This window comes from Falco punctatus, assembly GCF_963210335.1.
Source record: "Falco punctatus genome assembly, chromosome: 3".
Taxonomy (NCBI): Eukaryota; Metazoa; Chordata; class Aves; order Falconiformes; family Falconidae; genus Falco; species Falco punctatus.
In genome coordinates, this window is record NC_137582.1 from 102,936,222 (window position 1) to 102,953,697 (window position 17,476).

General features: G+C 46.3%; 1 protein-coding gene across 8 annotated transcripts in view; it reads left to right on the forward strand.

The window, feature by feature from the left end:
* KCNG2 (potassium voltage-gated channel modifier subfamily G member 2) overlaps positions 1-17,476 on the forward strand; it is a 69,609-nt gene that overhangs the window by 4,821 nt on the left and 47,312 nt on the right. Inside the window, exon 1 of one of the 8 annotated variants that reach the window (XM_080380345.1) lies at positions 1-17,476. This exon is cut by the window's right edge and continues 17,137 nt beyond it. The exons of the other annotated variants lie outside the window; for them this stretch is intronic. The gene's annotated coding sequence lies outside the window, so the exon portion shown is untranslated. 8 annotated transcript variants of the gene reach the window in all.

Consider the following 17,476-nt stretch of genomic DNA (forward strand, 5'->3'; position numbering starts at 1 on the left):
GCGGGGTCGCCCCGGTGGGCGAGGGGCGGGGGGTCGTGGGTGACTTGGCCGCTAACTTACCGGGTCCCCTCCGCGCCCCGGGCTGTGCGCGGTGCGAGGGGCGCAGCCGGAGCCCCGTCCCTCCGTGCCCCCCGCGGCGGGACCCCGCCGCCTGGTCCCCTCCGTGCCCCCAGCCCGGGCTGCGTGGTGGCCGCTGCCGAGCCCGACGGTCGTCCCTTGCCGGCGCTGGCAGCGGGGCTGGGGGCTGCGGGGGGCGCAGCGCCTGACCTGCCAGGGAACGCTCCCCTGCCTGCTCGGGTGGGTTTGGGGGGACGTTCCGTCCGAGTTACAGCAAGGGGTGGCCGGAGCGGAGGGTGGCCGGGCGTGCAGCGCCCCCGGCCCCGCGGTGTGGCTCGGGCAGGGCCCCCCGCGGCTCGGGTCCCCCCCGGTGCGCACAGCACGGGCCCTTGGTCAGGTTGCAGCGTCTGCTCAGCGACGTGTCCGGCTGGCGTGACTCCGGTTTTCAGCGTGGATCCGAAGCAAAATTTGTTGCGAATATGCGCGTTACTCACAGTTAATGTCTGGTGAACGTTACGGATAATTGGAGCGCGGCTCCTCGGTGGGATCGGGCCGCCGGTCGTGACGGAGCCCGGGCTCAGCGCACCGCACCGTGCGTGGCTGAGGGGCTGAGGCTCGGCCCCGGCCCGGGGGTCCCGTCAGCCCTGGGCAGCACCGGGGGGCCCCGCCGGCACCGGGCAGCCGGGCTGTGCCTGCACCGATGCTGCACGCGCTTCTGCGAGAGCTTCGCAGCGCGCCCCCCTCCCCGGGGGGGCTGTCTGGCCCCAGACAGGGGGCGAGCCCCCACCCCAGGGCAGGCTTTCGGCTCAGCCTGCGGCAGCAGCGTTATTGCGGAGGGAGAGGTGCCCTCTGCTCACACACACACACCCCCCCCGATGTTCTGCGGTTCGAGGCGCCGGAGGGTGACCTTCCGTTCGTTGCTCGGAGGACTCCAAACCTCTTTTATTTGCTCATCTTAGGGCTTCCCTAAAACAAACAAGCGGAGCATTTGGAAGGAGACCTATGGCTGAATATTCAGCACTTCCTTTCCCTGGGAAAGGCCGGCAGACGTTCCCGCTTTCCGGGAAGGGTTTCCAGCCAGGCAGGAGGGACCCGAGGTGGCCCGAAGCGGAGCGCGGTGGGGCAGAGCAGGGCAGCGGTTGCCCATGCGCCACGCCGGGCCTGGAGAAACAGGGTTCGAAACCAGGCAAATTTCCATGACACTTTTATTTTGGTGGGTTAATCAGCATATTGGTTTCTGTGAAAACTCAAGACTTCTTCTTTTTAAAAAATACCGGCAGTATCCCCCGACATTGTCAGGCAGTGGGTATCTGAGGCACTGCTGCACTCACTGGGACATAACAGCATCTGGCCTTGTGCCCCTGGTCCTGTGCCTAATAATACATCGTGGGAGCACTGCATTAACTGTCAGTGGATGTCTGTCATCTCTTCGGGCTTAATTACAGAGTGGTTTTAAAACAGCACACAAAGGAAAGTTTCAGCTCAGCTTTTAAATGTAATATAGTCCTGTAAATGAATAACTCTCATGGTGCCTGGATCTGTTGGCAGTGTCCCCATTAATTAAACCCAGCTTTGTTTACGTGGCTTGTTCTGAAGCCCTAAAATGTGCAAGTTCATTTTTTAATTTCCCTTTAGCAGCTCTGTGTTGATAAAACTGACAAGAGTTGCATTTCTTTGCTGGTTGTTTAGCCAGGATTGTGGTGGTCTTCAGATGATTCTCATCTTTCCTTTTTCTTTGTCATCGTCATGTTTGGTTCTGGAAGAAATCCTTTCAAATGCATGACTGCAATTTCAGGACAGTCTAAGAAATGGCTCCCAGGCAGTCAGATTGCGCCTTGCACTGAACACAGTGCTGTCTGCAGTCAGACGGGATCAGTAATCAAGTCAGCATTGGATGGGGTTTTTTATGCTGTGGAAACCCTCGTAGCACTTCTGTGGCACAAGACCAGTCTCATCAGAGGAGCGTGAGCCAGAAAAGCTGCCAGGAACCAGCAATGCTGTAGCTGACCCGTGCTAACATCGTGCACGGGTACTGTTGGTACAGGGTAAGAGTACCCAGGCAGTGAATGGATCTGGAGTGTTGTCTCCTGAATGCTCAGCAGAGCTTTTTGCTTGTGAACTTGCATGCAGACAGCTATTCGGTTGCTTGTTTTGAGCAACTGGGGGAAAGACCAAACTGGATGTGATCACCGTGTCCTCAGATTGTTTGCAAGGCAGGAAGAGAGGAAGACTGAGCAGGTGATAAAAATAAATGTTCAGTTTGAATGGTATTAAGGGAAGAAACAGAAAACTGGAGGTAGTGAAAACTCTGAAACATTTTCGGAAGGTCTAAGTGATTGGGGAGCCAGTTTCCTATTTTAAAAATGACATAGGCAGTCAAGGACCAGAGTATTAATTTTGTGATACAGTTGGGTCTCAGCAGGGGTTGAAAAACTTCACAGATGTATATAAGTGATAAGGATGGAGATTGTTCCTTTTAAAATTTTTTGTAACTCTACTAAAAAAATGAAGAAGCCGTATCAGCTCTGGCCAGGTGTCTTTTTGAATATTGCGTGCCTTGCATTGCATTTGGTAGCTTATTTGTTTAAGACATCAGTTTTGAATTATGTGACTTGCATGTTTCCCTACTCAGATTAATGCCCTCATCAGATTGATTATGGCACATTTTATCACCAATGGTCCTTAAAGCTTTGTTTGTCAGGATTTTTTAAGTACCTATTGATTAAACCTAACAACTTAAGTTGCTTTGTACTGCTTTCCTGGTGCATTTTTACTGTGCATCACAGCTGAATCTATGTCCTATTTCAGGTGGCAGTTTAGCCATACAGAAAGTCAGACGCTGTTGCTTCTGTGCCTCTTGTGTAGTCTGTCTGTGGAAGACCTCTTCCTTGCTCCTTGCTTTTCTGTGTGGTTTGGTTAAATGGTGAGCAGAATAAAAAAAAAAAAAAAAAAAGATTTTTGAAGACTGGTGCTGGCCATACTGGCTGGTGCAAGACGGGCAGCTGTCCCCCTGATGTCCCAGCAGAATGGGCACACGTTCCCTGTGTCTTAAGGTGAGAGAGGGGCCGGGGTCCCTCTGCTTTCTTACTACTGTCCTTCTGCCCTTAGCAACTCAAAAATCATCTGTGATGTCTTAGTAAAAGCTGATGAGCTTTAGGAGGAGTGCTTTACATTTTCAACCTTTCAGTGCTTGCACTAACCTTAGGTGCACATCTTCCACTGAAGAGCAATTTCTGGAGCATTATTCTTCTTAAAAACTTAAAATCTCTTTTATGTTTTTCCACCTTGGAAAAAGATGAGAAGTACAGTCTCCCAGCTTCTTCACATGAACTGGCATCTCTGACAATCATTCAGGTTATACCAACAAATTTGCCATTTCACAACCATTTGGTGATAAAATCTAATACTTTAAAGCAAATCTGAGGTTTGTGGTATTTTTTCCAAGTGACAGAAAACTGAAAGAAGAGTTTTTACAGACTACGGTAATTGAATCAAGTCACTTTAACATGTTCCTACTCCTGAGTAGAAAAGGTCCCAGATGATCTCTTTCTCGTTGTCTTTTAGGATCTACATGACTACGTTAAAAATAAGGATAATAAAGGCTGCTAACTGGGATGCCACCTATTGGTAAAAATAAATGTAAAGCCGCTATGTTTGCAGAATATCTACGCAAATAACGGTTCTCCATGCTCTGTGCTACTCGGTTAACTGGTGTCTTTCATTTTCTGAGCTCTCTTGGTAGCATTCATGAAGTTTGTTGAAAACAAGGGATCCAACTAAAGCATGTTAAATTAGAGTTCTGCACAACCGGCAGGAGGTAAATCAATATTAGACAAATGGGAAAGAACATGAACATTTAAAAGGAAAAATGTTGTACCCAAGCTTCTAGGAATATTAAAGCAACTGAGACAAAACAGAAATAAAGCATTAAAGATGTATCCTTTCAGTGTTGTTTCAAAAGAATTACATGTGCTGGTGATTATGGAAATTATTCTCATCATCTTTTTCAGAGCTTTGTGTTTCTTGAAGAAACAAATAGTGCTGAGACTGAGGTGGTATCCACAAGAAGCACTTTGTAAATAGTAGTGATGTGGGGGGTTTTGACAACTGAGTTTGAACCATTTGTCTCAGCCTTCTATAAATGGCTTCGTAGCAGAATAAATAGGCTGATGTCATCTGGACAGGGAATAATGGGTAAGATCCAGCCCTGTCCGTGTGTGCAGGGTTGTCTCATGCCAGGATGCCTGTGCTCACCCTTCAAGGAATAGGAGCTCCATGGGAACACCTGTGAGTGCACTGGTGGTACCCTTCTCTGTCTGAACTCCACCACTCCCTGGGTGCAAAGGGGTGCTGACACCTAATAGAATCATTTAGGTAAAGACTCTCAAGATCATCGAGTCCAACTGTTAATCTGACACTGTGAAGTCCATCACTACATTGGCTTTGCTTGGTACACCTAGGATTTGAGTGTGGTCTCCTTGGAGCTTTGGAGAGGAATGATAAATGTGTTTATTTTCTGAGAAGAGCCATGCTGAATGTGTATATATCTTGCCATCCTGTGATTATTTTTTCTAAAATGTTTCTAGTCAGACACATTACTGGAATGAACCGAAAATGAGGTTTCTCGGATGGACTGTAAAGCAGGCATCATGCGTTGGCTGTGAAGCAAGTTCCTCACACGTGTCATCATCTTGCACATACTTACCCCACTGTCTGTATTACAAGACATCTGCAACTATAAAATGCTTGACACTGGGCAGATGAAGGAAAAAGGAGAAGTAAACTGGTCAGATTTAGGATAAACCGTTCTCCAGGGATTTGGCACAGCTGTGAAAATAATTTTTGTGCCAAGCCTTGTACCCCTGAAAAATATACCAAACATCTCCAGTCCAGCTCATTTCTGAGACTGGGATTTTATCTACCCAGAGTGTTGAACAGACCTGGGTGCTCAATGGGAAGCTCAGTTCCACCCACTTTTTAATTTCTCCAGTTAGAACTGGATGTAAGCTATTGCTTTTAAATCTTTGTCACATCAAACCCACTTTGAATCAAGGAAGATTCTGCTTTGTTACCTGTTTAGCTGAAAACAGGTGTCTTCTAGGGAGATCTGTTTACTGGGGTGACTCTGAAGGTGTGAGAATTTGCATCATCTCCCAGTCTCTCCCTTTCGCCTCCCTGCCCCTCTTCGTCCCTCCCTTGCCATGGGACTCACAGCACATGCATCATGAGCCCTGATTTCTGTGCCTTATCCCACTGCTGGTTCAGGTGGGATTGGGATTTCTGGGCTGTTCCTGGCCTGGGATGGAATGGTTTCATTCACAGCTAAACTCGGAATTTGGTTACAGCTGAAGTGATGCTGAATTGGGTGCACACCAATGGCAGAACACCATATACAGCGTCAACAACGATGGGAATACTCTATTTTAACCACACAAGTGATGTAGATTAATGAAGGAAACGGTATGTGATTCCCATTAATGAGTTGAGCTCATGTGGCTTGCATGGTTTTGCATGGTTGGTGTGAAGCAATGCCAGACAGGAGACAGCCCAGCTGTCTGAAGTTGGTTATCACACTGATGGATGGATTTTTCAGTGTGTAGAAAAATGTTCTTTTTTTATATATATTTAAAAAAAAAAAAAAAAAAAAGAGGAACATGCTGCTTTGGAAATTAGATGGAAACAATTGCTAGAGAAAGTGCATTGTCAACACTCAATCGCTGAGCAGTCAAAATAACGGGATAAAGGGTAGACTGAGCTTGAGGGAAGATGAGGTGTTTTGAACTTCTCAGGGTGAAGTGCAAGAACCCCAGGTACTCCGCGCTGAACAGATTGTGATGAACAGCAGGAGAAACAGTTGTTTTCCTTCAAATTATCAGTGCATTTTTCTCAGCTGGTGAAGCTGGGAAGCTGGCACCTACATGGAGACTCTGCAATCACAATATAAATTCATTCAACAAAACTCGAGTGAAAACAAAGTCTCTTTAGTTTAGAGCTTTTCAAATATTATTCCAAGGCTAAAGTCTGTATGGGTTAGGATTCTACTTTATTCTGACCTGCCAGGTTGAAATTTTTTACTTGGTTTTCAAGAGTGAATTCTCTTTCCTCACAAGCTGCCTTTGAGAATGTTATGGAGTTAAGGAGGAACTACTTTAGAAAGCAGGTATGTCCCATGAGCACATCCTCAGAAATTTTAGTTTCTAATTCTGACATCAGAAATTACTGCTTTTGGAGATGACTGTAATTTGCTTCTAGTTAATAAGGATTGTGATAGACCATCAAGATTGATACTGCCTTTCCTTATTTCATGCTTCCTTTCCTCTTTTAGTTTTTTCTTGTAGTGAATTTGCAGTTCTGTTTTGATGGCAGACTTGCTATGTGCCTCCATGGACAGGCTGGTACCACTTCATTGCCATTACTGGACCTTTTGCCATCTTTTCAGGCTGCAAGACATGGTTGTTCAGCTGAGCTGTTACATTTGTGTGCAGTAGCACACACTGACCTAGTTCTGAGCTCACCCCGGTGCTCAGAAGAGTGACCAGCCTTACCTGCCAGACCTGAGCCATCAGCAAAGCCGCAAGGGGCTTGTTTGTGATTTCTATTGATGCTTATGGGCATGCTTACTTTGAGTGACATCACTTATATGATGTCTTTCAATATCCAGAAGCAGACAATAAAGTCTTGACCCTGTTGTATTTAATCGTGGCCACAGTTCCTGTGGCAGTTCTCATGTTAATATATTCAGTCTTAGTTCCCAGGGAAGTTTTATGTACCTTTTCCAGCTTGTCATTCGGCTGAGCTTGTGTTCATTGCTGAAGGGACCTTCACGGTCCCACATCAGTGCCTTGGGGATGTCTCTGCTCTTCAGTCTACAAGGCAGCAGGAGCAACTCCCGTCGTTCTAGTTCTAGTTCAGACACAGCTGATTTGCTCCACGTTCTGTACCTAGAATAGTTTTCTTGCTGTGTTCTTGTCTCTCATGTTTTTCAAGGTCGTTTATTCAGATTTGCCTTTCTGAGTTGTAGTTTTTAACGTTATTAGATGTCTGTAAAGTCTTCAAAGGTGTTTCAGAAAGGACTTTTCCAGGTATGACTCTAAAGCCTTTGAAAATATGCATGGGTTAGGGAAGCTGATCGGGGTTACTTATGAAAGAGAGAAATAAGAGAAATGTAGAAAGTCTTTTCATGACAAGTTGAAGTAGTCTTGAAGCTGGTATAAGGCTCCATTTTATCCTTACTGATTAGGAACAAAAGGTTGGGTCCTTTGAGGCCTGGAAATGCACAGTATGCTCAACCTGTTCTTCAGCCGCCGAGAGCCGGAGCAGCACATCTCCCCGGCTTTTGAGAGCCCCAGCATTTGGTAACTGTAGACTGCAAATCTCGCCTTCTGTGTATATATTCTTCAATGTAAATGTCACTAAAATATTTCTCGGTTTAGTATTAAATCTAGTGTTTCCCTAAAACCCATATTCCACATTCAGTTTCTGCTGGTGGTCTTGGGGGCTCCTTGCCGTGAGGGCTTCCCCAGCAGCGGGCGCGGGTCTGCAGCGGGAGCAGCCCCTGGCTGGGCGGCAGGGAAGTGTTCTCTGCTACGCTGAGGTGGATCGAAGGAGCCTGCCCAGATCTGCTGTGGTACAAATGAGAGCATATCTCTGCTCTAGACATTTGTTCTTGTATCTCTTTGTATTTGTACCGTGGTCTGGAGTTAAAACCCTCAGAGTTATGGGCTACTAATGTGTTGCCCTTAGGCTAAGCAAGAGTAAAACTTCTAATTTTATTTCTTTTCTAGCTTTAAAATAAAAGTTTGTGAAAAGGGCTTGCATTCAGTGCCTAATCTTGCCAGACTTTACCCTTTCCAGTAATTCTTAATGCACACAAACAATCCTACAGAATATATCGGCATCCTGGAGCTGATGGAGACTAGTGTAAGTAAGGGGTTTCAAGAGTGTTACAGAACATTTAAAAGCCTTTTATTTATCAAATCTCATACATTCTAATTACTAGTTCACAGTTCGTATGCTTTGTCATGTTAATAAGTGTGATGAATCATTTTTAATAGCCATTGTGTTTCTCTGCCGGCTCTGATGGTGCCTGTGGTAGCTGTGGCAGATAGCACCTGCTCAACGCTGTGACCTGTATGTGCGTGCTTCTCAGAAATACGCTTTTTTGTTTCATACCAAACACGGCCTGTTATGCAACAACCTACTACAGCTGTAAATGCTGATATCTGTTTTCCTTTTTTTTTTTTTCTTTTTTAATACTGTCTAAAATTAAATTATTCCCCAAATGAAGGGATCCTCCTTTAGGTTAAGTGAGAGAAGACAGGTGTATGATCCAAGACTCATACTTCAATGTGTTTTAATGAACTGGATTAATTGAGATGCTTATAAAAAGTGTTATAAGGGGGGCACATTGCTTGTATCACTGTGAAAAACCAAAGTCAGATGAGGATTTCTCATGTACAATGGCAGCAGCCTGATTCTTTTCTGAAGGCTCTGGAGTGAGCATTTCCCTGGGCTTTTCTTGCCTCCTTCTTGGTTGAGAAGATTTTCCAAGCATGATCTAAAGATCAAAGAGAGTTGGTGACGTGATTTTCTTTCCCCCAGTTTTTGCTTCCTTGGCATCCTTTGTTCTGATTACGCATGCTTCAATATCCTTGCAAAAAGGATAGTGTCTGTTTGCTCTTCTTTTACCCCAGGAAGTATGGGTGAATTAAATTATTACAGCTGTAAGCCAAGGGTGCTCTTGCTTGTAGAAGGCTAACAAGCAAGAGTGAGATGAACAGTAGGTGCAGTGGTGGCGTGTGCAGTTGGTGAGCTGTTAATACCTGTTCAAACTCAGATCACGTCTTCCTGGAAGAAAGAAAAGCCAGTTACCATCGTCCTGGTCTTCATGGTGTCAGCAGTAGCTTAGACAGGGCTAATTAGGGAAGATTTCATCTTCCCTTCCAGCACCTTTCACCACCATCACCTCAGAGATCTCCTCAGGGTCCTGGCATAGTCTGCTGCGGTCCTTGCCTTGAACTTAGTCGCAAGAGCCAAACAAGGCCCGTAATGACCTAGTTAACAGGATTGTGATAGTGCTTTCCTTCCCAATGGCCTAGTTATTGCCTGTGGGTACCTGCCTTAGCTCAACCAACCTCGGTTGCAGGCAGAACTGTCGAGGAGCCAGAGTACAGGTCTCAGAGAAATTCACAGAAATAATTTGCAATCCTGATAGAGCGCAATATTTTCTTAATTGTCTTTTTCCATGAATCTCGATAATCCACTAGAGTATGTCAGTTTATACCACTCTTGGCATTCTCAGAAGTGGACTGTTATTAAAAAGAAAAGAGAAAAAGCAATTGTACCACAGAAAGATCCTACTCTGCAATTTTTAAGTTATTCTATGCATCACTGGAGATTTCAATGCAAAATAATAAAGCAAGAGACACAGCTGCAGTTATACTAAATAGCATAGAAAGGTATAAAAGAAATCAGACCCCTTATTTTCAGAATGTAAATTAAAATGCACTGTTTGGGTTTAGGAGCAAAGCACGCCGAAGAGCAAGACATGTCATGATTGCGCATTATGAGGTTCCTTGAACCTTCCAGTGAATTGTGTGGTATCAGCTACTGCTTTTCCCATCCTATTTCCATTTATGAAAGCTGGTAGAGATCGTCTGACTCTGAGGCATCCATTGCTGGCATTTCAGCTGGCCATTAAATGTATTCAAATAGTCACAATATAAGTGTAATGATCTCATTTCACTTAAAATAAGTTGGTGTAAAATTGCACAGACTGGTATTTTGGCTTACAGTGGTAGCAGAACAAAGTGGAACAGCAGTGTTCGGCTGTTCAGCTGTACATCTGGCATTATTTTCTGTCCTCTGTGTCACGAGAAGTTTTGTCTCCATTCATCTTGTGCGTTCGCTTCCCGATTCACGGAGGTAATGGGGGCGTCAGCCCCTGATGTGGCTTCACAGCCATCAGCTGCATGTTCACAGGGCTGCCTCTGAAAAAAGGTGCAGTTCCTTACTTGCCAGGCTTGGCAATGCCTGACTGGAGGTTTCTGAATGAGCTGCTAAGCCCCAGATGTGGTTCCTGCGCTGCCTGCACTGCCTGTGGGTCCCGGAGCGACCTGTTCTGTAGCACCCACCCACCACACTCCCTGGTCACTCTGCTGCAGCATACATAGCTCTTGCACGTTGTGACTGAAAGCGTGACCCAAAGCTTTTCTGCAGCCTGCACAGCTGGGTTCCTGCTCTCTGGAAACCAGAGTACTGCAAAGTGTGGGAACGGGCAGGAAAATAGGGATCTGGAGCTCTTCAGTGTAGATTCAGGGTGCAGCCAGTTTGCAGAAAGCGCTGCAGCTTAGGCGTTGTCATTATCATTTGTTGGGTTTTTTCTCCACAAGAGTGTTTCTGAACCCCTGCCGCATAGCCAAGTCCGAGTCAAAGCTGTGAGCAGGTACCTCCCTGAGTCCCGTTAAAATGGGGTGGTTGTCAGGCGTAGTTGCCTTCAGCCCCGGGGAAGGACAGAGCGGAGCCTGCTGTTTCCTTTGGAAGGGCAGTGGGGTGGGACAGCAGTCCCTGAGCTGGAGCCGTGAGGCTGGGAACTGAGCTGCGCTCCGGAGTGAGAACTGCCGATTCCGAGCCTCTGGGTCAGGGTCTGGCTTCTTGGCTGGGTGTTCCCTTCGACTCTGTCATGCCCCCCACACCAGAAACTCTTAGGGCCGGATGGAGAAGGCAAAGGCAAGAGGGACCACGATACTGTGCCCATTTTCCTGGTGGCAGGCAACTTGCTTCTCATGCCGTGAGAGTGAGGATGGAAGGTAATGAATGAATGTGGTAATGGAACGAGTATCCCTCTGCCGCTTCCATAGTTTCATCTGAGCCAACTGGTAAGCGTTGGAGTGCCAGGAAACAACATGTGGGTTTCTAGGGATCCAAGGATGGATTTAAAAACATTTTTATGTTGCTTATTCACCCACTTTACATTTTTCTACACCAATCGGTTCTCAACAGCACGGCAATAAGTACGGTATTAGTACCGTTACAGTTAGGGTTTTGTGATTGTGTAAAAGCAGTTTCATTTATCAGTTTTTATTTCCCACCCACATTTTCTACTGTGTGTTCTGAGATGCTGTGAAGTGCCTCTGGAACAAACAACATGGTAGCAGCAGAGGTTGTTAAATCCATAGTCCTAAAGGAAACTCAACATTTTTAACAGAAAATCTGACAGAGCTCCTTAATGAAATGTGTGTGTCGGGCCGGGGACTTTCTTCCTTGTGGTTGCACTTAGCAGCTCCGCCACGGCCCTGTGCCTTTCCCCGTGGGGACAGCCTCTCTGCTTCCCGGGGGGAGAGGGGCAGCGCGTGTGACGCCGTCCCCAGCCTCCATCCTGTCTGCTTTGGCACGGGGGCAGTCGAGGGGGAGAGGCAAAGCCCTTGGGCCCACGTGCCGGTGGTGGGAGGACGAGGTAGGCAGGCAGGGGTGCGGTGGCAGCAGTGCCGCCTGTGACCTGCCGCACAGGCCGCAGTGGGAGAGGGGGCTTAGGGGAGGTTGCAAGAGGGGGATCTTGGCTGGAGCTTCCATTTCAGAGCTTTTTCAGGGCGACGGGTTTATTGCACCTGGGGAGAGCTGGGAAGCTGGCAGTTGGGTACAAGCATGGCTGGGGAAGGCAGGGACGGAGCTGGAGGAGCTTTGAGGATTGTTGCACCGGGCAGCACTGACTCCTTACGGGCACTGGTGTGGCAGAGCACTGAGGAGTCTGCCTTTCCGCAGGGGCACTGCTCAGCCTTGATGCCACGTAGCGAAGCAGTTGGTTTGCTACAGCACATGTTAGGGATAGATTTAGGCTGGGTCTAGCAGAGCTTCAGTCTTCTCCCGCTGCCTCTCTCCCCTGCTCCCCTGATGCAGGGCCAGGGAATCAGAACAGCGCTGTGGCTGCCCTTCACCTCAACCCTGTTTGCTACTCGCAGGGAATCAGAAACAAAAAGCCAGTGTCACACATGGAGTGAGAGACTGTCACTTGTCCCCCTCAGCCGCTGTGGGTGTGTGACTCAGCCTGCCGCAGGCCCTCGGGGGAGTCTGTGTCCTTGTTCCATCACCTGGTGCAACGTGTGTGGGAAAGGTGCATCTGCTCCGTCCTACAGCCTGAACACATATTCCAGCACCTTGGGGTGGGGTGAGAAGACATTAGTTTGCGTCTAGACACCTGTTGTACAGGGCCCATAGCGCAGGGCAGGCGGGGGGGGGGGCTGCAGCACCCAGAGCTTGTTCCCCGGAGGGCGCGAGCGGGGCGCAGGCGGCAGCATATGGCACGTCAGTGTGCAGCCAGCACCTCCTCCCGCAGCGGGTCGGCTTCCTCGGCGGGTGCCCTAACTTGGTTTTGTAGAAGACCTAATTCTTTCCTAGATAAGTGAATGGATTTGGTCTGGAAATAGAGAATCTCATGGTTCCTCTGACTGAAGTTTTTTTCCAAAGTGGAAAGACACTATCAACTTCAAGGCAAATAACATATGTTGGAGAAGAATTTTGGGAGGCAGCATACCAAGATTTTAGGCCAAATGCTGAGAAAACATTTGGAAAGTATTTCAGAAGTAACTAAATGCAAAAGAAAGAATCGGGGGGGGGGGGGGGGGGGGGCGGGCGGGGAGGGGAAGAAGTTCATTTATTTTCATCTGCTCCTGAGCTGGACAAAATCAAAGGAAAATCTTCACTTAACCGTGGACACATCTTGGAAACATCTGCAGGCTGATAACCTCCTTCCTCTGGCTCTGGAGCATCCGCTGCTGGGGGGAGGTGCAGGCGGGAGGAGGCAGGGCTCCGTAGGAAGAGGAGCCATGTGTGCTCCGGCCCATTGCACGGTTCATTGTGGTGTGAAGTGACCTCAAGCTCAATGCTCTGTGAATCGCCTTGAAGAAGCCACCGAGCACTGCCATGAGCGGGTGACCCATGGCAGTAAGTCACCGACACAGCTAGAGCGATGGTGCTGGAGCAGAACCAGGAGGCCAGATACGACACAAATATCTCAGTGTAGCTGACAGGGTTTGTTTTCCTAGATACATGGCCCTGTTATGGCCACATGTGATTATTTCTCAGGTTTCAAATGAACATAAGATTTCTGAAATACTCATTTTCAGAGCTAAAATTAAGGCAGGAGGTATACAGAGTATTTGGTTAAAATTTGACTTTCAAGTATGTTGTTAGTCTAGTATAAAAATTGCTGGCCTCACCCTTCTGAAGGAAAAAAAAAGAAGGTATGTTAAAATAATCTGTATCCATCTGCCTCAGGGAAAGCAGTCAGATGGCGTGGTTTCACTCAAAGTAGTTGGAGTATTGCGAAAGTGAGGAGGAGGAAAATTTGGAAATGTTTGTTTAGTCATTGACTAGGAAAGGGAAGGAAAGATGTTTTTCTAGGATAGGAAGGAATGCACGTTTGGTTTTGTGGTGTGGGTAGTATGCCCCAGTTACACTTCAAGGCATTGAATGGCAGATGAAATAAGACCGGTCAAGATAACTAGACAGGTGTGCTCAAAATTTGGCATTATCTCTTGTCAAGGTTTTAGAATGTCCTTATCTCATCTTGCACCGGTGTTGAGTTTCAGCAGACCAAATTTTTAAAGTTTTTAGAACTGCCAAGTGTAATCAACTGTGATAAATTGGTGGAGGGGAAAGAAGCTGAGGGAAGCTGAAAAGTGTTGACAGGTTTTTTAGTAAACTGTAAGGCTAGGGGCTACACCTGCCATCTAGCAGTAAGGAAGAAGAAATAATAATAAAAAAGGAAATTTGATACCAGTCTTTGTCGTAGAAGGTAAATGATTATATGAGAAAGAGGGGCTTATGGAAGGTTAAATGTAACTGTTGCAGATACTTACTGGAAGTTGCAAGCAATAAAATTTTCAAAATTAAACAAAAAGAAATGGGAGGATTTAAAGTAACATTTATTAGGACATAAAATAACTCATAGGTAAAGGTTTTAAGAGCAATAGGAATATAAGCCAATAAGACAGAATGACTCGGAAATAAAGTGTAATGTGCCAGTTGCACGGGTTTGCTTGTTGTGTTTGTGGGAGCTTTTGCACATTCTGAATTTTGTAACAGTTTCTGACCAGATTTATTTTCGATTACTCAGGTGTAGGGTTTTTTTTAATGCAGAAACTGCGGGTGTGTAAAGGGATACCATAACAATAATTCACAATATTAAAACTTAGATTGTGTTACTCAGTATGCAATATCCTCTAGGTTAAATAGCCAAGTCTTCATCAGACTTCTGATTTGTGTGTTTGCAATCATTCAGATATGAGAAATCTACGTTTCAGCATACATACAGCTGCACTTGAAAAGGCATTTGAATTGCTGCAGAGCTGATTAGCTGATACAATTATGTGGGCATATTTTGTACATATGAATAAGGAGGCAGTGGAAATGTAACATTAAATATCATTTATTTTCATCACTGTTTTGATAATTAAAAAAGCTATTAGTCATTGCTTATTGAAGACGTCAGGCAAATTTCATGTGTTGCCCACGTGTTCCCTGTGTGACTGCCAGCCCTGTGGCACAGCAGACCGCAGCGTGGGGATGGAGAGCCGGTGCGGCGTCAGGCGCGGAGCGGTGCGTGAGGGCGGAGGTGCTCGCCTTCTGAACCGGGGACCAAAGAAAAGTTTACCAGACAAAAAGTTGATTTCAGCATTGTTTCAAAAATCAGAGTCAAGGCCTGTGGGAATGAGATCACCATAGCTTTGAAAGGAGGACTATGGGTACATAAATGACAAATTACTGCTTCCAAAACCCAGCTTCAGTAATCCATATTCAGCCAACTTTTGACTCTGCAGCTTAGATATGATGTGTATAAATATTTGGGGTGAAGTTCTGTGGTGGATAACAATTGCAGCTCAATTTTTTAGAACATATGACTACCTGATAGATTATTTATATATGCTGTACCGCATAAATGTAATCATGCTTGTCACTGTGGAAGGGAAAATGGACCTGGTAATGACGAGCTAGAACTGATGCTCGGCGTGCTGGTACTGTGAGACATGTACTTGGGGTGAAAGGGTCCATAAACAGAAGAAAAGTGTGTTTGCTCTAGTGGAGGATAACTTGGAGAGAGAGAGTAAAGAAGCTACTTAGAAGGATATTTGCCAGATTATGAGAGGTAAGGAGAGATATCACAAGTGACTCCTTTGCCTTTCCATTATTAGGAAAGAAGCGGAAAAGAGGCTAATAGATGAAGGTGTTTTATTCTTTAGATTTAGTTTTAGAGCTCAGTATCTGGTTGAGGGGAGCAAGCATTAAACACTGGCAGGGTTGTAGGAGTGGATGCCCGAATGGGAGGTGCTCAGCAACAACTATGGCACATGCAGGAGAATTTGGAATGAAAATGTCTGTAACATCTACAAAATTGCTGCTCCCTGCTGTCTGTCTGGGATGGCTTGGCTGGGGCTGGTGGGCTTTCACTGCCTCTGTCTTTTCCTGGTGGAAGTAGAGGTATTTAGGAGTGTGAGATGGCAGGGAAATGAGGATACATATTGTCTCTTCTTGTCCCCATCTTGTCCCTACAATTTTGGATGGGGTATTCAGGAAGGCTCCTTTGTAGTGGTTTCTAATTCTTTGCTTTCTCTTCTTCCTCTCATTTGGTGGCACCACATAGGATCCAGTGGGTCTGCAGGAGCTGGGGAAGCACAGGTCTCTGTGTGCAAAATCATCACTCTGAAAATCTTAACGGATTTACATGCAAAAAAAGCTAGGATGCTGTACGCCATTCTGTATCCAGAATTAGAACGAGCCTTCTTAATTTAGATGGAAGTAGCCTGTCCATGTTGCAAGACTGCATCTACAGTCTGGGCATCTTTATTAGCTGTGTATTTGTGGTGTTTTAGGACAGTGTGACAAACACACAATAGATACCCAGGCATTCTGAAATGGCTACCCATTAACGTGTGACACCTGTACGTACGTTACAGAAAGCAGCTTGCTCTACTGTCATGGGCTGGTGAGTTCAGGGATGCCAGTTTTCCTTTCACTGTAACAAATCCCCAGTTGCCTTAAGTCAGTGAGAATGCAGAGTATACATAAAACAGAGGCAAGGGGCCAAAAGCCTGAGATCCTCACCTATGTATTACAGAAAGGGATCGGTGTAGCTTTACCTTTTTTCTTTTTTTTCTTCTTTTTTTTTTTTTTTTTTAATAGCTGGGCTTTGGTTTTGTATAAATATAATGAATAGTAGGATTTCCAGGGTCTGGAGGAAACCAGTGTTGTTGTGTTGTGGGTCCTGGAGACCGCAGTTTTGTTTAAAATCCTTCTGCCTCACTGTACCTGCCCTGGATTGTGAAGGCAATTTCTGATTTTTAGACAACAAGGTTTATTCAGCCGCAGAAGCAGTAACACCGACTGGCAGGGTTTGACCCTGTCACTGGCTTCTCTTGGGCTGTCGGTCCCTGTGCGTGCCTGGGGAGGGCTGTGTGGTGCCCTGAAAGGAGAGCCACAGCCCTGCCTTTGGCAAGGTTTGCCACAATGCCATGATGTGCCCAAGGTATCTTCCCTCCAAAAATAAGGAATAATATGCTCTGTTCTTCAGCTTAGATACACATTCGTAGTTATAGATATGCACATAGGTATTTCCAGCTGGTTGTCACGACCCTTGTGTGAGCAGACCCCTGACCAGGCTATGGACATCAGAAATGTGCACACGCAGGCTGCAAAACCAGTATCTGCAGGCATCACATGTAGCCTGGGAGTTAAGGAGTTATGCTCCATAATACAAATGTGTTCAGCTGGGATAAAACAAGAAGCATTCAGTAATAAATATAGCTGCCTAATGTGGATCTTACGGAAAGCTTCTTCCAGAATAGCGCTTAACTTTAATTACTGAGCGTTTCAGGTTTACTTGCACCCCAGCACAGCAGAAATCCATTGATTTTTATTTTTTTTAAACGGCACTTCTGCTGTTTCAGTGAGTACCTTATCTCCATGGAGAAATCAGTCGATACGCAGTGCTGACTTCTGATGTGAGAGTGCCATACTTTAAAAAGTTATGAATATGGAGGATCTTTTGTTGCTTTGAAGAAATTAAAAATAAATCCCCACAGACTGCGTGTGCAGAGATTTTCAAAACACCCAAAGTTTTTGTTGCTCAAAGATGAGCATCCCATGCTCTTTTAGATGTACTGGCACATCTTGCTTGGCATCCAGCTGTTGTTCCACATCTGCCATCCTCAGCTACCCCAGGGTGTCTCAGGTTGCACGGGGTGCCCCTGTGCAGGCACCAGCTTCGAGCTCCTCGCTGCTGGTGGCTGCCAGTGGGAGCTGATGGCTGCCCTGGGGGGTTCCCTGGCCCTCACGCCACAGAGGGCTCTGGCTGGAGACCCACAAGCGTCTCACGTCTCACATCTTATGTCTGTCGTTTCCCTGCCTGTTCGGGGGAATATATATA